The 23419-nt window shown below is 44.9% G+C and overlaps 1 protein-coding gene across 1 annotated transcript in view; it reads right to left on the bottom strand.

Annotated features, from left to right (window-relative positions):
* LOC147710628 (F-box only protein 6-like) overlaps window positions 1–3701 on the bottom strand; it is a 208027-nt gene extending 204326 nt beyond the window's left edge. The window contains exon 1 of the mRNA XM_086921306.1: window positions 3613–3701. The gene's annotated coding sequence lies outside the window, so the exon portion shown is untranslated. The remainder of the gene's footprint in view (window positions 1–3612) is intronic.
* Between the last annotated feature and the right edge of the window lie 19718 nt (window positions 3702–23419).

Raw genomic sequence — 23419 nt, 5'->3', positions numbered from 1 at the left:
TGTTTGGCTGGTGAGCAGGAGACCTCGCCGATCCATCTAGCTTTGAGGCGTCTTGCATCCTCTTCCGAGAGTCTAGTTTCCTGAAGTACATACACATCTCCTTTCAGTTTCGCTAGGTAGTCTAGAGTTTTCCTACGTTTGACGGGGTGATTGAGGCCCTTCACGTTGAGGGATACTATTTTAAGGTTTGTGCTTATGTTGGTCTGCAGTTGTGTGGTCATGGTGGTTTCTCGTTTTCGCTTCCCTTTGTGAGTTTTGCTAGATGAGCTTCTTTTTTTGTGTCGTGGGTGTTTTTGTCCTCGCGTCCTGCCATTGTTTCAAAACCCCTTCTGACTAAATGCGTGTGGAATCTGCCTTCTCTTTGTTGTTTTGTAGGGTCCTCTTTCGTACCTTTCGTTGTGGTCTTCTTCTGCGCGGGTGCAGGTTCTTCGCGGAATCTGCTTGGCCACTTGACCGTCCTGGTTCTTGTCTTTGCTCCCGCCAGCTCAGGGGGTCTGCTTTGCACCGCCTAGATGGCTTGAGATACGTTCTGCTTGTCGTGGTATTTCCGTGCCCTGCAGCTTGTGTTTGCCTTGGTTCGCTGCTCTGTTTGTGCTCTTTCTCCCCTCGCTGCTCGCGCCCCTGCTCACCCTGCCTGTGTGGTCCTCCACCAAGATGGCCGCCCTCCCGGCACGTTACAGTGCTGCTCGCATAGTGGGTTCAGGTCTGGGCTTAGGGGGCCGCTGATTTTGTTGCGGGTATGCCTGGTTGCTTGCGGGTTCCTGGGCCTCTACGCTTGCCGCTGCTCTGCGTTTGGCACGTACCTGCGCGTTCTTTCCCCTACTGTATCCATTGTTTGCCTGTTCACCTGCCGCCCGTTCACTCCCGACCTGTCGGCTGCGGCAGCTCTCCCGTCGGAGCTCTGCCTGGGGCTCGTCTGGCTTGTGTCTTTGCCTCTTCCCCGTCCTGCTGGGGTTGTCCCCTTCGCGGCCGTCGGTCTGTTTGGTCAAGATGGCCGCACTTTCATTTTCGCTTGTCTGGTTGCATCCACGCTGCGACGTTGGAGCAGCCTCTTTCCTTTACCCGCTCTCCTCTGCTGCTCTGGACGTTCTGCTTGGCTCTGGTCCCGGGCTTGTGGTTCACGGCTTGTCCTCCACTGTTCCGTACTAGCTGTGTTCCTTAGTGGGCTACTGCCTGCATTCTGCACGTCGCCATCTTGTGCTCCTCCTCACCTTCCTTCTCCGGTTCGAATTCTTCAGTTTCTTTAGTTTCTCGCTGTTTCCCTTATATAATCGGCTTCACGTCTGTGTGCCAGACTGGCACACATAAAGGACCAGGGTTACATTATAGGACAGATGTTTGCGGGAGGCAAGTCAGCGCAAGGAATAATGTCAATCAACTGAGCACAAACGGTTATTGCACTGAAAGTTGACTCGAACACAGCACAAAATGAATGTCACATTGTGCCAATATAGGCAACCTCACCCCACATGAAGAACATAGCATGTACAGCAATAAAATAAACACAAAAGACATTTGTTATTGCTGCAGGTTTCTTTCATATAAGAAATATGCCAACGTGGTGGGTGAACTTACAGGTGATCCAAGGGCGGGCAGCAGTGACTAACCTAAGCTACCCTACCTGCCTGAATAGCCCAGTGCACTGTAGCCAACCCAATCGGTGCTTCCATTTTGTGGAGATTATCCCCCTTAAATTCTGTGAACCACCAGTCCATCCCTTTACTTATGCCTTTTTAGGGGTGGCGCGTGTCCAGGCAGGTTTACAACCTCCCAAAGGACTAGCGGTGCGCAGTCGTTTTCCTCCAGGGTCCTGGGGTTGTTTGGCATATGCACCCCTATTGTGCTCCTGAAGAGGGCACCTCTATGTTCCATTCAGCCTCCGGATCGCCCTGTAACTCCCCCACACCTCTGGATGTGGCAGCCATCAGATGCAGAGCACCCCTACCCAGGCAGGAAACTTTCTTCACTTACAACCCGCTGTTACCAGAGCTTCTTCCAGGTCCAACAAGAACAAGTCCATGCCCACCTTAAGCAGGTGACCCTGTCCTCCTCCAGTACCCCATAGCGTTGGCATGAATCAGTCCATGTCTGATGCCAACATGGGCCTTCTGATTGGGGGTGGGCTAAGCCCTGTATTTACCCCTCACCGCCCAGGCCCTGATTTCAGGATTCACTGTTAAGCATAGTGGAGTTCAACGCCAAGGCTATCAGTATATATGTTCACAAATTATTGTCTATGGCCCACACAATACCCATTTCTCTACTCGCTGACCTACAATTGTATGGAAGTCCAGCGCCAGCAAGAAATATTACCTCATAGTGAATTTAAAACTACTGCTCTCTTTGTAAGCACAGTTCCGGGTGAAATAATCCATGTTCACAGTGTGCAGTTATGTGCAGTTACATCTGGGGGTTGACTAAGCCCTAGTTTACCCCCCCCCCTACTTGGCGAGTCCCAAATTTGAGGGTTCAAACTGATGTCCATGCAGCGCCAGCAAGTGAAATATGGCCCAACCCCCGGGCGGGTCATTGGGCGGGGACAGGGTGGAGACCGATGAGCGATGGCACCCCCACCTTCCAGAGCTAGCACCTTAGGCATGGCCCTCTCCTCCATAGGAGTCCTATGACATGTATTGCATTTCAGCTGCTTTATGTCCTTATGAGGAAACCAATTGAGCCTCCTCACCTAAACCTAGACCAAGGTAGGTCTAACCACAAGGGGATGATGCCTGAGGCCCCTAAGGGTACTCCTATTCTTCTGCTACATTCAAGACCTTAGTGCCTGCAACCCATCAGTCTGACTGCGCTCTTCCGGTGCTGTGTCGGCGTGCTGGTGACCCATTCCTGCGTATGTAGCCCATAGTCAGCATTTGCTAGGGGTATACCAGAGTGGCAAAGAAGTTTACCAGTGCTTGTGGATTTGAGGACATGGAGTAAACATATGAGCAAAATTACCTGCCCCTTCTTACATATGATTGCAATGTGTTCGGTAATTGACAGCATTTGTGCTCCGAACCCTTGTTTTCCCACACTGTTAGAGTAACAGCACACTTTTGGAATAACAAACTGAAGCAACCCCCACGGCTGGCGGGCTTCGGTGGTTTATCTAAAATGCAGGAACCCATCACCTTCCCTCATATGTAACAGTATTCTGCTTCACTTCAAATAATCATAGCCTGCAAGACCATCACCGTCTGACTGCGATCTTTAGGTGCTGAGTAGCCATGCTGGTGTCCCTAACCTCGCGTGATTAGCCCAGAGCCAGGCGTCTGCTGATGTATACCAGAATGCAGACAAGTGAATGGAAAAGCTACTGGGATGGTGAGAACCATACTTTTCGATCGCCTGCCGTTTCATAAATTATGGGAATGTTGAATTTCCAATAAATTGTAGACTTTGTGCTGTAACCCAGTATTTCCCAAAACTTTTGAACCCCACCGCACTTTTTAGACTGACAAACTTACGCAACCTGCTGAGCTGCAGTGCAGTCATGGCCGGCATGACTCGTGGATGGAGGGAGGTGGGGGGGGGGGGGGGGCAGTGGGTCATGCGGGTGGGGGGACGGGAGAGGTTTAATAAAAAAAAAGTTAACTAAAAAAAAAGTTAACTTACCTTCACCGGCCCGGTCCGGTTCCAGTCGTCTCTGCTTCTCTCCTGAACAGGAAGCAGGCACCTTCCCTCCACTCCCCTAAGCCAATCACAACCCGGTTGCAGTTGGGGACACATTACGCAAGAGAGTGTGTGTGTTTATTAGTATGCGTGATTTGCTAGCATTACATCTCCCATAATACTGTGGGACTCATCACCTGGCTCATTAGCAGGAAACTTACTTAAGCACCGCCCATAGGCTGCCCGGTGCTTGTCAATTGCGCAACTTTCTCCTAGAAGCTTGACCTGAATAATCAGGCGACACAAAGGTATCTACCTTTTGCGTTCCATTCTCCCCGTATTAGATCCTGCCCTGAGCCGCAGATGCGATCTCTGTTTATGGAATCCGCATCGCCTCGAGACCGCTGATCTAGACGACCCCAACGCGCAGAAGCGCATCTTGGTGCCATTTCACGGCTCGACCCAATGGTCGCTGAGAACGTTTTTGCCCGCGGAACCTTCCTCTTCATTGAAGAGCTGGTGCACGTCGGCGAACCGCTTGAAGGGCTCGGATCCCGCATTTCTTCGTTTTAGCATACGAAAGACGCAACAAAAGGAAAGCGTAGTATGCATTGTTGAGCCGCTTGAAAGGCTCGTCTTCCATCCTTTGTGTTGTTGCTCTGTACTGTTAGCATGGGAGGAAACTAACACCCGCGTTAGAGCGCTTTCAAAGCCCGGCTTGTTTTGCAGTGTTTTGTTTCACGGAGGTGATTCTCCACACGTAGAATCAGCGCGTAATTTCCTTTCTTCATTTTTTTCTTGGCTGAAATAAAGTGTCTGAAGAATTCTTATCGGACTACTCACCTTCCCTACCACTAAGAAAGACCTCGCAGCTAAGTGCTCTTTTTAAGTATCGCACCTGGCGACGCAGCGCGAATCGCTGTCGCCAGTGAGACTTTTTGTTATCGACTTGCCTCTCTTGCGGTACAGACCGGAGCATGCACAGGGCTTTGGTGATTGTGGTCTATGGACACGCACGTACAGCCACGTGCACATCTCCTGTCCCGCTTCCCACAGGCAAGTCAGCATGCAGTTTCACTTTTGCGTGTACAGCCACGCGCACATCTCCTGTCTGTTTCACTTTCGCGCGTACAGCCCCTGTGATTACACCACTCAGGGCCACCCAGGCGCTACATGCACCCAGGCGCTGCATGCACACAGGCGCTACCTGCCAGCAAAAACCCACAAAACGAATCATATTCATTTCACGTCGATAGCGCTGATCATTGCCCACAGTTCGCTTTAACTTCACATTCTTCCATACAGATATACCCCCTACCCCACGACTACCACACCCGAGACTTACCATTTCTTGTTGCACTCCAGCATCAGCTCCTGGTAGGAGGCCACAAACTGGAACTTGGAGGCCTGCTTGCCCACGCGCTGCAGTCGCTTCCACACCGAAGTAATTTTTATCTGGTGTGCAGGACACTTTCTCACCGACCACCACAAATGTCACCCCCTTCCCAAGCGGCGTGGAGCCCTGGCTGCCGGAGCGCCCGTTCAGCACGCGACCTCCATGCCAGGCCCTCGCTGGTGCGCGGTGCCCATGCCAACTCCAGGCTCTTCACGAAGGTCACCCCGGCACTTCCACCACAGCACCGACACTTCCGGGACCACCCTTCCACCGCAGTCCTTCGGGGTCACCGATGCACCCTGTTGAAGAAGAGAGGACACAACACCAGCCGCAGGGCACGCCAAAGTTGTAGGCACTGCACATGCGCGGGCAGCCCTCGCCCTACCAGGTTTCCTCCCCGGACCGGATGTGAAGCTGCTTTCTATTTTGTTCGCTCAGGAGACGAGACTTTTAGACTCAACAAGGTAACGTTTTCAAATGAGCTAGAGAGCTTCCCAGATGAGTTTAGGTGTGTCTTTGTGGGCTGTTGAATTTTGTTTAAGAGCCGTTTCACCATTTCTATATGTGTTTTCAAAGTAGTGTCAGGGTACAGGTCACCTTCTTCAATTAATATCGGTGCTATACATGCTGTCTCTCGCGCCTTACAGTTTGCTCAGGTGATCATATTTCAAAATATGGGCAACTTTTTTTCCTCACTCGTGCAGTGCCTGTCTCTTCCTGCACTTGTGTCTGTGTCTTCCTGCCCCAGTGTATTTTTCTTTCGGCCACAGTGTCCGTGTCTTCCTGCCACAGTGTCCGTGTCTTCCTGCCACAGTGTCCGTGTCTTCCTGCCAAAGTGTCCGTGTCTTACTGCCCCAGTGTCCAAATCTTCCTGACCCAATGTCCCTATCTGCCCGTCCCAGCGTCCATGACTCCCTGTCCCAGCGTACATGACTCCCTGTCCCAGCGTACATGACTCCCTGTCCCAGCGTCCATGTCCCAGTGTATTTGGGCTTAGCACACCTAGGGACAGATGTATCAAGATTCCGATTTGCGAATTCTAAATAGCGATTTTTTGCGAATCGCTATTTAGAATTCGCAAAATGGAATGTATGTAAAAAATCGCAATTTTTTTGCAATTCCTTAATATTCTTTATTTGCGAATTCGCATTTTGCGAATTCGCAAATAAGGAATAATTTCCAATGCATTCCTATGGGCTAGGAGGCCCATAGGAATGATAGTGCAATAATTCTCAAATTGTGAATTCAAAATTTGCTAATCGCAATTTGAGAATTATTTCAAGGGTGCAGGGGTGTCTCAAAGACACCCTGCTGCACCCCTGAAATTTACATGTGTGTGCATGTGGCACACATACATGCCCTATGGGCATGTATGTGTGTCACATGCCACCCTCACAAATGCCAAATAGGGCATTTTTTAAAGAAATCGCAAATTACCAGCAACTACAAGATGGTGGTAATTTGCGATTTCTTAATACAAATTCGCAATTTCAAAAAGTTACATACATATCATTTAAGGAATCGCAAAATTTGCGATTCCTTAAATGCTTCAGCAAAATAAGGAATCGCAAATTATTGCGATTCCTTATTTTGCGATTTTTTGATGCATATGAAAAAATGCTAAAATGCCTTTTGCGAGTCGCAAAAGGCTTGATACATCTGCCCCCTAGTTTTAGTTTCGCACCCAACAGGTATTCAAAAGCCACACCGCCTTCCGCCTCTGAGCGAAAACATTATGTTTCCAGAAGGACCGGCAGATGGAAAGGGGGGAAATGAAAAGAAAAGATGCTTAATTATTTACAGTTATATGAACCCCAGCGTCCCTTAATATTTATTACTTAAAACAGCAGTAATTACAAATTTATCAGCCTTTTACAGCTACCAGCCCACCTTATCGCTGCCAAATTAGACGAGGATCATTCGACACAATAGACTCCCCCCGAACTGTAAATCAAGCGTGCAGGGACGGCTCCAGATTAACGTCAGAAGTAAATCTGCATTCCACCTCCTTCGCCACCCCCCAGCCGCCGCCCCCCTCCATCACACACCGGCCTGGCGACATGTCATTTTCTCTTAGGTGTTGTACATTATGGCCTGTTCTCGCTTTGCATTGGAGACAGTGAAGCAAAAAGTGGGTGGCCCGGCCCCTCTGCGAATAATTGCATATGCATTACCATCTGCTGTGCGGCCTTATTAGCAAAGGGCTACACGACCAAAGAGGTTAGGTATATATTTAAAATATGGCGAATTCGATTCTCTTCAACCACGGATCTTTCAAAGGTTCAAAGTGCGGTGAGGGCTGGCCAATGTTTGGTGTGGAGGCACCATCTATGCAGGGGATTTCAATCCCATTCTGTAAAATTCTCATGTGGGCTGGTGTTGGGAGATGTCAGGGGGGCTGGGCACAGTCAGAAACAATTTATGAAGTCTGTTTTCAGGCTACTGTACTTGTGATAAATATTTGTCACTATTCTTTACGGTTGTCATCAAGATGTTGGAGTTTCGCAGTTTCTTAGCTTTTCATGTTAGTATTGTAACTGTGTGTTCTCTTCTGTATGTATGTCCGTGTGCATCTATGTGAGTATATCTGCATATATGTGTGTGTAACTCTGAATGCCTGTATGTGCTTGTCTGTGAGTGCCTGTGTGTGTGGTGTGCGCGCAAGTGAGCCTGTTACGGTGCAAGCCGGTTTCTGCGAGTTTTCCTATACAAATGTCTGTATGTGCATGTGTGTACTATGTTTCTGTTTGTCTGTATTTTGTGTGTGTTTGCATGTGCGCACGCGCATGTGATGCTGTCGCTGCGCTGGTCAATTTCTGTAAGTTTCTCTATGCGAATGTCTGTGTGTGCTGTGTTACTGTGTGTCCTGTGTTACTGTGTGTACTGTGTTACTGTGCGTGTCTATTTTCTATGCGCGTCTCTTTCTTTTTGTTTTAGGTTTTGCTTAGCTGTTGACAGCCGCCATCCCCTCTTTACAACCTGTTGGAAGGATAAGAACAGCACGCAGAATTAATGGGATAGTCGAAGCTAGTCAGGTCCCCCCTCTCATGGAATGGCTATGAGAAGGGTCGAGGTTTCCAGTCTTACTGCTCAGCCAAGGGCAGCAGCGCGTGTGTTGTGCAGTAGAGCTTAGAATGTGCAGTTTGACTGTAGGGCGCACTTTGTTCAAAATCACAGTCGGACACTGCTTACTTTGTAAAAACAATAAGTATCAGGGCCCTTGTCAGTAGGTCACTGCAGATTGCACCACACATAGCCCCTGCCAGCGCTGCCAATAAAAGCACTGCACAACTGTGTAAAAAGCAGCTGCTGTTTGTGCGTTTTATTAACAACTCCTCTTTTTTCCATTGAGATGAAATACCTCCAGTGCACAGGTCCCTTTAATTTGTGACTAACCACGTCTGCTTTGAGGTGAAGTTGCTCTCCGTTCAGTATTCGAAGGTGCTTTCATCTGCGCCAGTCGGGGTGTTTGCTCTTTGACCTGATATATCTGAAGTGCCCTTTTTGTTGGTATTAATGGTGAGGTTCATTGCATTTTGTAAGCTATTAGTATTGTAAATAACAATGCCTTGTATTTATGTTTTAAAACCCAAAACATAAATAGAAGGCATTGTCATTTACAATACCAATAGCTCAGGCTCTCACAACTGCGAGACCTATTGCATTGCAAATGCTTGTTCTTAGGGGAAGCTGTTAGGACTGCAGGGTAAGGCGCAGGTGTTCATATTCTTATTTGGAGACTAAAAGATTTCTTTTATGGTTTATTTTTTACTTTTGTGATTTTCCTATGAGTGCAAGTGCGGCAAGACTGAAACCTAAGTGCATACTCATATTCAGCATTGTATTACCCTCACTACTGATTGTCGTTGGTATACATGTGTGTTGTGCTTGTATTTCACTACAGGGAACACAGCTGGAGTAACCGGACTGGACTAAGGTCTACAACTCCACGTACCTTCCCCTAGATGGTGATTTCGGAGTCGCACCTTTATTGTTTCCTTTGACCCTTTTTTATCTTTCCCCTATCATGGAGTCGTCTGTTGAATGATCATCTTATGCTCAAGGGCCACTCCATATTGGGGATAGGGTTACCTGGCAACGTTCATCGCTCTCGCTGTATCCGGCTTGGCAGGTTAGTGGTTTCTTGGTCAGTGGCCTGACAGATTGACAAGCCGACGGTTACCTACAGCCTAAGCGATGGATACTTCCACGGGTCTTACCTCAGTGTTAGAGACTTTAACCTCCTTGAGGATGGAGGTGGATGCCTTCCTAGGGGAGAATCTTGAATTAAGGAATGAGGTGGGCACCATGAGACGGGAGGTAGCTGGTTAATTTCAAGTGAGCCCTACGGGTGGTAGAATGGGCGGCTCCTACATAAGAGACTGGACATTACAACCTCCCTTGAGAGCCCATAACACTGACCCTGTCGCGTTCTAATCTAGGACCCCGATTAATACTGTGACCCAATACGGCTATAATCCATTTATTCCCCTATAATGGCATAAACGATCAAGAGCGATATTTCAGAAACTCGTCTCTGGCCTAACACGATCAGAGCCACATTTCAGAATCTCTTCCTCTGCAGCTCATTAGAGCAAATGATACAGCAGAAGCCACTATCTAAGATTCCTAGATTACACTCCGAGTTCTTCAACAAGATAAAACTCAGCAACCTGGAAAACCCCGCTTGCTATGTTTTGATTAGTAATAGAACTCTAATGAGCATTGAGAGACGATCACTTCCTAGTGACATCTTTATTGACGTCTTATGTCCAAAAACTTACGTCAAACAAGGCACCTTTCAGGTATAAATATTACCAACGTTGCCTTAAGCAAACGCTGCCTCAACGACATCGATGATAGCGATGGTGTGGTGAACACAGGAGCAGAACAGCTGTTCCTTACAGAGCCCAGCAGATACAAGCTGCCCACGGACGCTGTCCCTCCTCCTCCTTGACGCGCTGAGAGAGACGCTGTCTTTTCTCCTGCCGAGAAAATCCAGCTCCGGCGTTTCCAGCCTACTCTTGCGAGTGACTAGGATATCGAGTCCTGGAAGGAGATACAAGACCTCCAACATTCTATTTCAGAGGTATGGTATTGACTAAACCCTTAGAGAGAATTCTTGAAGCAAACCATGGCAAAACCAACTTAACTAAAACTGCAACTTACTTACTCCCTTCCAAGTATTAGGCTTAGGTCAGGTACACTGGGGTAGGCGTAGTTAGAAGCACCACTTGAGTACGTTAGCTAAATGTATATATGAATGTATATATTTTATTCATTTTAACCATTGTATGGCTAAGAAACCATATCAATGCTTTTACAGTATTATTTCGCAATCCTCATTTTACTGTACGCACTTTTTATAATAACAAGTCTTGCAATTGTGGCAATTCATTTCTCTTGCATGAGAAGAAAGACTGTTCAATAAATAATACCTTTTTATTGAAAACGCCCTTCTCTCTATTCTCTGCATCTTGGTGAAAGTAATCTGCACAACTGACTGAGTAAAATAACTGTCTATTGTTTCACACGACTCTAGAGATTGACTCTTACTCTAAGGAGCAAAGTTGTCATGTTTATGCGGTTGTTGGGAAACTGAATCCCTTCTTGTCTGTACCAGGGAAGCTGATCACGTCCTATTCAGTTAAGAAAGTTTCCAGTGACCTCTGAGCTGGTTGGTAACAAACCCAATTAAGTTTAGCATAGTCAGTAGAGACCTGGAAGACCGCACTTCTATGTCTATACTATTGTTTATGTTATTCCAATGCGCAGGGCCTATTGGGAAAATAGGAACTACATGGCGCCCAACGTTTGGTAAGGCGATAAAACTAACGCAAGACGTTAGAGTAACTCAGTCGTGCATTTTTCACACAGACCCCTTTCTACCGTAAATACTCCAATAGATGTCTGGAGTGGGTGAAAGGTTAAAATCCGCCCGAACTTAGTAGGAAGAGATTCCTATGTAAAGTTCTGGTTTATTCAACGTTGAAGGATACAGTGGTCCAAAATATTGTGCACCTAATCTTTGTCTCCTTGGAGACCCGCTCTGCAAACCTTGCATTTATACAATGCCAGGAGAAAACAGAACCGCTGCACCCGCAGTAAATGCGACTGAGCAGGGTCCCGACGGTACTACTGAACCGGGTACAATAATCATCCCGGCACATTTAAGAAAATCTATAACGTCAAAACTTATAGAAAATGGACTGACCACACAAGGTGGCACAGTCGTCTTCGTGATAGAGGCACACGAATATCGGCAGACAGAGGTATTCTATTCTTGGATAAAATTTCCAGCGACAAACGCCGCAACACACGAGTTCCACTACTACATAGTAGGGGATCCACCGGAAGAGTACGCTCCTTTCGAGGAGATTGAAATCCCATTAAAATTCCAAGAGCATTTGCTCTGGTTTAAAGGCGCCCTAAGACACAATGATCATATTACCAGGCTCGGTCCACTAGGTAGACCAGGAGCAACGTGGCCGGTTCTAGCCAGCTACACACCACACCCAGACATTGATAAAATGTCAAGTGAAGAACTCTTAGTCAAAATAAGAGAATTATCAAAGGCATATAGAGAGTTAGTTCAATTGACAATGGAGGATAAAACGATCCGCCAGAAGTTGAAGGAAACAGATATAACAGATCAACCAATTGAGCTTGCCAGAATTATAGAAAAATGTTATGAAGAACTAGGTAGAGACAGCTTGGGTGGAAAACCAGTAAAGCCCCAACTGCTCGAAAATCCTGAGAAATTATTTATTAAAAATAATTCAAACACTCCTAAAAAGAGCTGGGATGGAAATAAACAATCCACTCCCAAAGAAAAAGTTTTCCAGTCCAGAGGAAGGTCTCCTCGACGGAGCGAAAGAACTCTGACTCGAGAACACCAGTCTCCCCAGAGGGAGCCCTCTGAGAAAAGATATAACCTTAGAAATAGGGATAATTTGAAGAAACCTGATAGATATCAAAGTATTGATACACGACCCTCTCGATCTTTTTCGCAGAAATCGGAAAGAAGAGGACGGTCAGACCCAGGAGAGCACACCAAGTCCAAAGACAAGGAACCTGCTCAAAGTAAAAAATCTCAATTTCCAAGAAAGAAGGTAGCCAGTATTAGAGTAATCGAACATGCCGAGAATACTGAGGACAAAGTTGAAAAACGGGGAGTGGGCACAGACAATGCTAGACAGTGCAGCAGAAATCAGTATAGCTCGCAAGATTCTGATGAGTCATCTGGAGACAGTGGACATGAATGAATACATTCAAGTAGAAACTGCCGACACCAGAGTTAGCGAGCCCCATAAGATATACGAAATAACACTGCGTATAGACGGTGATAAGACTAGGAAAATAAGCGGTCTATTTTGGGATAAACTCTCAAAAGGCTATGACATTCTGTTAGCTGAAAAAGATTGCCCCCCAGAGTTTGTCAGGGAGTGCCCTCGTGGCGAAGAAATGATTATGCCTGCCTTCTCGAATCACATTCCGATTCACAAAAAATATACTTATGCAAGGAATTGGGCAGTAGCCCAGGCACCAGCATTATATAAAAATCATGTAGGATGGGATGAGGACTCTCCTCCTCACAAAATCCAGTTAAAAAGTCAACCGACTGCACAAAGGCAGTATCCAATTAAGCAAGAAGCTAAAAAACAAGTCAGGGAGATTTTAGATCAACTTGAATACCAGGGGGTGATTGAAACATGCACCTCTCAAATGAACAATCCTTTGTTTCCTGTCTCCAAACCAGACAATTCATATCGTCTAGTTTTGGACTACAGACACCTTAACGCATGTTGCAAAACATTTGCAGTGCAAAATTCGCATAGTGCTGCACTAATGAATAACATAGTTAGGAAAAAATATAAAACGACATTAGACATATCTAATGGTTTCTTTTGTCAAAATATTGCACCAGAAAGCAGATATTTGACCGCTTTCTCAGTAATGGGGTCACAGAAAACTTTCTGTAGGCTCCCACAGGGATTCAAGAACAGCCCAGGACTATTCTCAGCCAGAGTAACAGAGTTACTACAAATGTATGATGATGAGGCATTATCTTACGTAGATGATATCTATCTCACAGACGACGACTTGGAGACTCACTTGAAAAGAGTGAACACCATAATACTTGGGTTCGCAGCAGAGGGTTACAAAGTCAACTTTAAAATGTCTCGAATTGCCCATTTGACAGTATTATTTTTAGGATGTGAATTATCAAGTGAAGGAAAAAGCCTAGCGGACAACTTCTTAGAGAAGTGCGCTGTACTCCAAGCACCAAAAACGCTGAAGAACTTACAATCGATTCTAGGCTTTCTGAATTTCGGAACAACTTACATACTAAATTATGCGGAGAGGGTTAAACCTCTCTACGAACTAATTAAACCTGATTTTAAACCAATCACCTGGACTCAAAAACACACAGAAATTTTGAGATCACTGCAAACAGACATGTTAGCAAAAACAAAATTAGATACATGTGACAACACACGCAATCTTATAATCAAAGTCATCCCAGGAGGATGCTGATTCAAGTACCTGACCTCTAATGAGGGAGAAAAGGTACCAATTTCAATTAAATCTCACTTGTACACACAAGCAGCAAAAACAATCAATCCAACAGAAAATACTGTGAAAGCAGTAGAAACTGCATTAGCTAATGAACGAGAACTAGCACATGGCAAAAGGATTAATATCCTCACAGCGGAATCCGCCTTCGAGGCGCTATTCAGCCCAGTAAACCTGCCTACAGTGTCACTGGATCCGAAATGGATACAGTGTGTAAATTCTCTTGGAGCGGAAGATGTGAAATACTATTTCGCTCCGCAATTGGAAAAACTGAATGATTTGACACATGAAGAAGAATATCCTCTGCCAATCGAACTTCTGCCTCTCCCACAGTACGCCTGTATAATCTATACAGATAGATTTGTACAGCATTTCAACGTAGAGAACAAATCCTACGATGCAGCCTGTGCGATTGTTAAAGGTCGCTGGCTGTGCGGTAAATTCAGACCGAAAATAACAAAAACTGAATCAGTTAGAAACTGTTCGGCTCAGAGAGCTGAAATCAGTTGTTTGAAGATGGCGCTTGAAAATGCAGAACGTGAATTCCCGACACTAATCGTGTGCGATTCGCATTTTTGCGTCAACTCTTACAATAATAAGTTGCAGAGCTGGATTGCAAATGATTACAAAGATGACACAGGTGCCACAATAAAGCATAAAATGCTTTGGAAACAGGTAGCTCTTTTACAGAAAGAACTACAAAAGACTCACGTGATACACTCTCTGAGTCATCAACGTGATGGCGTTCACGTTGCAGGGAATTCATTGGCTAATACAGCCATAGCGGAAGCAACTAAACCGGCTTCCGTAGCCACAAAAAAGCGTTCAGAAAAATACATAGACGGGGAAACCATGCTGGCAGTAAAAACGTCCTTAAAAGGCGACTGTGCAGCACTACCCGTGAACTATCCACTTAATTATGCATACGTAATTGATGCAAACTCCGTTCCTTTTGCTCGAATCCCTGGAGTGGGGGATAGGGTAATTCCAAACATGAACCGGAGAAAGTCATTAATAGCAGACGCACACATGGGTGAAGGTCCAAGGCACAAAAAGATCAAAGAATCTCTGACTGAATTACAATCAGTATACTGGTGGCCGGGAATGAGCCTGCACCACTATAAATATGTAAAGAACTGCCCGGACTGCGACAGAGATCGCAGCAATGAGTCAAGCGCATTAATGCCATGGTAGGCGTAATGCTGTCTACATGCCATCCAGCGTCCTATTAATCGTTAAGACAAAATCCACTTTAAAAATGTGGCCCGAGTGCTCGGTTGACACCAGAACGGTTATAAAAGATCTGCGAGTCTTTATCGGCACATACGCAATTGCCAATTTCCATTCTGACCAGGGTCCTGCTTTCAGCTCTCGAGCTTATAAGGAGGCCATGGCCAGCATGGGCATTGGCTTGCGGTATTCTTGTCCGTCACACCCCGAAGGGAACAGTGTGGTAGAAAGAAAAAACTGGGACATAAAACAATCTATAACAGCGAAGGTATTAGGTTCGGGTCAAACATTTAATAAGTGTCCAGTTAAGTCTTAACAATTTGCCAAGAAATTCTCTAAAAGGTTTCAGCCCATACGAACTATTGTTCGGAACTAGAATGTACATTCAGGACTTAGATAGTCAGGTATCAGTGGTAAAAGATAAGAAAACAGACTTTGACATCAAAGACCGTTTGGCTGTTTTACAGGACTTGAATGAAACAAGAAAATCCTTAAGCAACATAAAGTTAAAGCAACAGCCAACTACCACTGACGAGGCACCACCAGCTGCCCAGCAAGGCCTGTCTGGATTCCAAAGATTGGGGATCTAGTCAGAGAAAAAATAGCGGTGAAGAAGGAATTTGGGCCTTCTTACAGAAAAGCAGTCCCTGTCTTAGCAATCAACGGAACAAGATCAGTAGTACTACCGCCCCTTGCTGGTAAAAAGGAGAACAGAGTTGTATCAATCGACCTGGTAAAACCACAAGTATGTGGCCTATAATCAACAGTAGGCCCAGTGGACTCCCGAGAAACAACAGAATACCCAAACTTGCAACAATTCAAGAGGTTCAAACTGAAAGACTAATCACATTCGATAAGCCTGCAGTGCACAGAGAGGGACTATGCAATAATGCCATGGAACTCGTGCCTTTTGAAACACAGATTGAAACAGTTTGTCAAGAAACACCAGTCTACAATGATGTGGCATCAGAATGTGCTACCGAAAGACAAATTGAAAGAACAATTCCAACAATTGACAGAACTGCCTCTGGCTACTTCATCCATTTTGATAACTTTTCTGAAGATCAAAGCGACCCTGAAGTGATGCCAGAAACAAAGACTTTTAAAGAAAAAGCAACAGAACTATTTCATCAACTCAAAGAAGTATATCTGGATGCACCATTGATTGAGCATTGGATTATTTTGGGGATATTTATACTCCTACTATGCCTAATTTTAGTTTTAATTTTAGGAAAGTTTATTACAGTTCAATGGACACAGCAAGTCAGAACATCAACTTAGTCCTCAAACCACACAGATCATCCCACATGAAGAAAAGAGAACTGTCAACAGTAAATGTCACAGCCATTCCAATACCCGGCGGGGTAGTATGGGACAAAACTGACTATGAAGTATACGGTCCGGTTGAAATCCTTAAATATCCTCACCAGTTCAAGGTTTCCTTAAGTGACTTTGTAAAACCAAGTAAATTTTCTGATGATTGGGATTTTGAAAGTATTAATAATATGATGTCTGATTTAGTGTTGTCAGCAAGATTTACAGAACATGATTATTTACAAGGTTCGTCTAGTTATGAGCAGATGTATTGTTTCTCACATTATGGAGATCATTACTTGCATAAATCTGCACACCCTAGAAATGTTTTTAAATATAACCAATGGGAACATTGTGCTACTCCACCTAAAAGCCGTTCTAAAACATTCTATGAGAAATTCCAGTACTTCTCAGGGTTTAACACCAGTGATGCAGAAACGTTTTATTATAAACTGTTAGATAAAACAGGATTGAAAACAATGCTGACAAATACTAAATTGATATATTCAGAAGCATTTTATGAAAAAATTATGACATTTGGTTTTGATTATTGGAAAAATAACATTGAAACAAAAACAATCTGGGGTACAAAAGATTGGCAGGTACAAGGCCTAGAAGCATTATTTCGAGCCTGCATGATCCCAGAACAAATAATGTTTTTAAATGACACAATTCAACAAACATCCTGTCTTGGCCTTTGCTAAGATCAAAGACCTTAACAAACCGTCTATTCTGAAGCCAATACCTGATAATGCAACAGCAGATATTGAAATAGACGTATCTAAAATTTTACATCTAAACAGAACACATCCTGATTGGAAAAAGTGGTTAATCTGGCCTACTGACACGAATAACTGTCAAGATAGATTCCTGAACAAAACACAGGGGTTAACAATGACCAGACCAGACCCTAGATACTCCCAGAGACAACATCCAGGGATAGTAACAACATACAGTGTAGGGAAACTGTGCCTCGAATGGCTAGAATCATCCACACTGGCAGAAATTAAGCAACACTTGTCTTTACTTAAAGATGGTGCTGATTTGCGCGATTTTATTATGGGACCACGCAAACAGCGTCAAAAACGCTTCATAGCAGCCAGCATCTATGCAGCATACAACGAGGCTTGGAAAGTCACACAAATTGAAACAGCTGAAAAAATACGAGAAATTGATCGTTTTAATTTGGAAAAATCACTTTCTGTTGTGGACAATGGGTTAATGACTCTGTCCTCCAGAATATATTCACTGGACAGTATTGTATCATCTGCCATAGATAAAATAGACAAAGACTTGCTAATGTTACAGCATGGCCAGTCACAATTGCGTTCTATTGTACAGTTAGGCTGGACGCTGCAAAATCTTCGTTCAGGCTATGTGCCTTGGCGTCTAATCAACACAACGTCATTGTTTTCCATCTTTAACCTTACTGATAAACAAATCAGCTTGGCACAGAAAGGAGCAGACTATACAATCCTGAGCATCGAAAAACTTGAGAGATTACCATTGACAATGTCAGGAAGTCCTGTCATTGAATGGATAATACAGGGGATTATCACAATTCCGATAACAACTTTCCGATTTAAAAATACATACCTACTGGCCAGTATGAACGATTGGGTAAAGGATACATTAAGTCAACATGGAAATTACCATACACACACACATGCTATAGTGACTGCAACAAAAATGTATTTCTTAGTGGTGAAAACTGCAAACATTCACTAAGCGGTATACTTTTGTGCCAAGGTATTAATTTACACGGAGCCTGTGAAGGAAATTCTAACAACCTTTCATGCCACCAGCATGTCACACCTGCAACGCAGATAGAGCCTTTCTTTAAGCAGCTCTTGAATGGGAGTTACATTCTAATAACGGATCGCAGCTGTTGTGGTCTTTTGCCAGGGAAAGCATATCTCGTAAGCGTAACTTCGATGGTCAAAATGCTGTATGCAAGCATTGTTTCCAAACGGCCCTGGAGACACTGAGACTCCCATATGGCCTCGTTTGAATTTCTCTTCTATACGAATTGATACTTTAAGCAGAATGAAGTCTGTGCTTTTGCAGACAACAGTGCCCATCACGTCATCAAAAGAGACGTATGAACTCCAAGTTGCAAGGACAACATCAGAGATTCATGACCTTTTATCAACAAATTGCCCCGTGCATTTCACAGAAATGCTTAGCCAAATCCTTAACATGTCTAGTGCCATAGGCATCCCAGGCATATTTAAGACGATTTTTACGGGACTGCTAACACCATTCAAAGCAATTCTAGGAATGATTCCTAATTTTGTCCATTCAGTCTTTGGCGGCATACCCCTGATTTTGGGACTTGTAGCAGGCATTTTATTTTTGACCCTCCTGCTCCGATATGGCAAGCCAAAACTCAGACATGAGTGATTTTGTCCTAAGTCTGTCTTAAGTTTGTCTTGAGACAAACTTAAGACAAAATTATAACTTCTGTGAATACCAAAAGTAGTAAGTTCATTCTGTGAATGCCAAAAGTAGTAAGTGCATTCTGTAAATACCAAAATAGTAGTAAGTTTAGTATTGAGTCTTACGTTCATTCTGTGAATCGGGCCCAATATCTATTAGGGGGCCAAGCGCACAGAGGAGCTATTCACCGATCATTGAAACCTGCTGTTCCTGAAGACCGCCAGAGCCTTAACACTTAGACAACTCTGCTGGTCGCTGTTCATTTCGGACTTCAACTTCGTAATCAAGTATCGACCCAGACCACAAAATGGTAAGGCTGATGCCTTATCAAGACCAGCTCCCATTCCTGAGCCCAGCCAAGTTCTAAAGGAATAACCACCTGTGATACTGCACGTGGCCTCTTTTCCTGATACATCCTAACTTCAACAACTACTCAAGACTTTTTGGGTGAGGTGAAAAAAGAAATGGAAGGAATAAATGTCCAGACATGGATAGACGAAGATCCCAAGAATCGTTGGACCATCAATAAAATGCCTTACCATGACAACAGATTATACGTACCGGATGGTCCCTTGCAGCAACAAGCCTTGCGGTGGATTCATGACTCTACACTGGGGGGACATCTAGGAATACAGAAAGCTGTACAAGCTATGAAAAGGCATTTCTGGTGGGTAACCTTGCAGGCAGACTCCGCTAAATACATGTCCGATTGTGCCATTTGTACCCAAGGAAAAGCACAACATTAAAGACCAAGCAGTCGGCTGCAACCCATTCCCATACCTCCAACACCCTGGCATACGCTGTCCATGGATTTTATTATGGACATGCCACTGACTTTGGGACATAATACTATATTGGTTGTTATTGATCATTTGACCAATATGGAATACTTTATTGCCTTGACTAAACTACCCTCGTCAGTGGAATTGGCCCAGGTGTTTTTACAGCACATCGTGCGTTCTCATGGAACCCAGCGGTGCTCATCACAGACAGAGGAACCCAGTTTACTTCGCAATTCTGGACAGCGCTGTGTGATGCTATGACGGCAGATGCTCGCCTCTCCCCTAGCTACCATCCACAGACAGACGGCAAAACGGAGAGACTGAACCAAATGCTGGAACAGTATCTCAGAGGCTTTACATTACAACACGAGGAGGAATGGAGCACACTTCCCTGGATGCCCGAATTCGCATACAACAATGCCGAACATTCCTCTCTAGAGTGTTCACTGTTCTTTTGCTTAACCGGATACCACCCAAATATGTTGCCCTTTGAGTGGCCCATACATTCCAAACACCCTACCATTCATGAACACCATGCACATCTCCGAAGAGTATTACAAGATGGTAAGACACAGTTAGGCAAAGCCCAAACCTGTGACAAGAGCTATGCTGATAAAAAACGTTCCCTAGGGCCTTCTTATAGGGTGGGGGATAGAGTATGGCTCGATACCAGGCATTTGAAACTAAAAGGCAATGCTCTGTTGAAACCTAAATACATGGGTCCGTATCTTGTTGACAAAATAATCAACCCTGTTGATATGAAATTGAAACTCCCTCCTTCCTGGCACATCCATACTGTTTTCCATGTTTCACTGCTACAGCCCTGCCTTCCACAGAGCAGACTGCTCCCAACCTCTGCCATTAGACATTGATGGGGACAAAGAATACGAAGTCAGGCGTATACTCGATTCCAAGTTCGTCCGAGGGAGAGTGCATTATCTCATTGACTGGAAGGGGTATGGTCCAGAGGCCCGCTCATGGGAACCCAGGACTAACCTACATTGCCCCGAGCTTCTTAGACGTTTTCACATTCAGTTCCTGTCCAAGCCTAGTGGACCGTCGGGACGCCGGTCATTAAGAGGGGGTTCTGTCACGCTACAGCGTAGTGAGCGGTTCTGGACACATTAGGCATTAGAGCATGTGTGTGTAACAGTATGAGTGATATGCCAGCACTACATCTCCCACAATCCTGTGGGACAAATCACCTGGCTCATTAGCAGGAAACTTACTTAAGCACCGCCCATAGGCTGCCCGGTGCTTGTCAATCATGCAACTTTCTCCTGGAAGCTTGACCTGCATGATCAGGTGACAAGAAGGTATCTACCTTTTGCGTTCCATTTTCCCTGTATTAGAGCATGCCCTGAGCCACGGATGCCATCTCTGTGTATGGAATCCGCGTCGCCTCGAGACCGCTGACCTAGACGACCCCAATGTGCGAGAGCGTGTCTTAGAGCCATTACACGGCTCGACCCAATGGTCGCTGAGCCGGTTTTTGGCCACGGAACCTTTCTCTTCATTGACGAGCTGGTGCACGTCGGCGAGCCGCTTGAAAGGCTCGGATCCCACATTTCTTCATTTTAGCATACGAAAGACGCATCGAAATGAAAGCGTAGTATGCATTGTTGAGCCGTTTGAAAGGCTCATCTTCCGTCCTTTGTGTTGCTGCTCTGTACTGTCAGCATGGGAGGAAACTAGCACCTGCGCTGGAGCGCTTTTCAAAGCCGCCAAGAAGCCCGGCTTGTTTGGCAGTGTTTTCTTTCACTGAGGTGATTTTCCACACATAGAATCAGCGCGTAATTTCCTTTCTTCATTTTTCTTGGCTGAAACAAAGTGTCTGAAGAATTCTATGCGGACTACTCACCTTCCCTACAATGAAGAACAAACTCACAGCTAAGTGCTCTTTTTCTAGTTCTATGGGGAAGCTTACTTCAGTGCGAGAAGCAGAAACATAAAATGGTATTTATAATGCAAGAAAGCAGTGGGATGATGCTCCTCTGCCCACATGGAGAAGCCGCCACTGCTGCAGTGGTGATAAAGTGGGCACCTTTGGCTTATTTACCATTTCTGCGGAAATGACCAGTATGTTTGCACGGACCGCTTTCTTGGTAAAACTATGACGTACAGATGAATAATGTGTCATATCCGGTTTCAGTGAATGTTTGTCTCATGTGCACCAAACGCAGGGTATGGGCGAATGTAACTTCTAAGCATTGCATATTGAAACGCGGGGCTATTTGGTTGGTTAGAGTAGGCGGAGAACCATATTTAGAAATGACTTGCCTTTTCTTAACTTGTAGGAATGCTGAATGTTTTCTAATAACTGTGGCCACGTTGCTCTAACCCAGTGTTTCCCCAGAACTTTGGAACCCCAGCATACTTTTGCTAGCTGCAGTGGTGGTAAACGGGCAACCTATAACACACACTAGTTTAGCACATTTTCTTTAGAACTGAAAATTGCATTTGCATAGACAATTTTATTGCTAAACTTTGGCAAACAGTTATTAATGTGTCCATCAGGTTTATGAATGTTTATTTCTAATCTATGGAAAACTGTTTTTAATGTGTCCATCCGGTTTCATGATTGTTTGTCTTATGTGCGTCTGCCAGTAATTAAGTACTTTGATTTGTTTGGCTGTAACACGCTCAGTTAGAGAGAGCACCTCTTCTGTCACAATACCAGCTACATTTTCACAGACAGTTTTATTGGCAAACTATGGCGAACAATTGATACTGTGTCAAGTCCAGATTCACTAAACGTTTGTCTATAGTGCATCTGCCAGTGAGTACCTAGAATTGTTTTGGTTGTGTTAAAATAGTTGATTCCGTCACACTTCAGGGCTACAAGAGATGTGCATAATCTTTTAGCTTTGACTGCTGGGAGAGTCTGGTCGATTACAGATATCACTTTGCCTTTTCCTAGACCGCAAAATGGAAGGAGATAGTCAGCACCAAACCCCGTGCAAATACAGACTTTTTGAGCCTATTCAGTCGGGGGACAAAGCCTCATGTTCGCCCTCAAAGGTGTGATCTGGACTGTTTAGATCACGTGCCACTGAAAGCCTTGGCAAAAAATATTGTAATGGATGATACAAAACATTTTACTCAGCATAAGAATGTCAGTCTTGTGTTGACGGAGCCATCCCCTGTCACGTGCCCTTGGAAATCACCATCTAGACTTCCTACGCAAGTGGAATTTGCCTAAGAACCTGGTTGGTAAACCTGTGGACATGTTGGCACTGAATAGCAGATTTTTATTACTACCCCACTCAATGATACTCATTTTACCAACCTCAGAGAGCAGACAGGCTGAGAGAACCCAACGGAGTTTGAACCAAGACCAAGTGGTCGAACTCAGGCCCCGCAGTGGAAGTCCACTGAGCCAACAGACCCAGTAGTAATAGGTCCTGATCAGCTGCCAGTAAAACCTGTGTTGGTTAACGGTTCAACGCAAAAGTTCTTGTTTCCAGCATGTTATACACTGTAGAGACTCCTGTTCGCATAAGGTCTGTGTCAATGTAATGCCAATGCCTACCCAACGGCCTCTTCTACCTTGGTGACTTTCCCACTATGATGTGTGCCGGCTCATCTTTAGATGAGCTACAATTGTGTGACAATAAGCAAAGGTTGTCCTTCTGTAATTGCCATGCGTCACTCCTTTCATACAGAAATTTAGCAGGTGCATATTTACTCTAGTGTTTTGCTCCCAATCTTCCCAGGCTGCTTAACTACTAACAATGTGAGCAGTTGCTGACAGTAATGGGCGAATCCAATGGTTGCAACTTGGTATTCTACGCTGCCACCTTAGTGTGTTTCATAGTATATAATAGAGTTTTATTTATTTCCCCCGAAACGGTGTCATACTCTGCTTTGATCACAATTATAGTTAAACACAATTTGTTTCACGTGGACAAACCTCTAAACGTCTCTAATGTGGGTCAGCTGATCAAAACGGCACAGGCAGTATGCAAAATTAGAATGGTTCCACTCAGCCAGAAAGACACATCAGACCTGCAGGCGTCTTTGAGGTCTGCTGACCTGCCCCAAGCATTTGCCACATACCAGACAACACACC

Source organism: Lissotriton vulgaris, chromosome 5 (assembly GCF_964263255.1).
Source record: "Lissotriton vulgaris chromosome 5, aLisVul1.2, whole genome shotgun sequence".
Classification (NCBI taxonomy): Eukaryota; Metazoa; Chordata; class Amphibia; order Caudata; family Salamandridae; genus Lissotriton; species Lissotriton vulgaris.
Note: the sequence above shows the minus strand (reverse complement) of the source record. Positions and strands in the feature narration are given on the sequence as shown.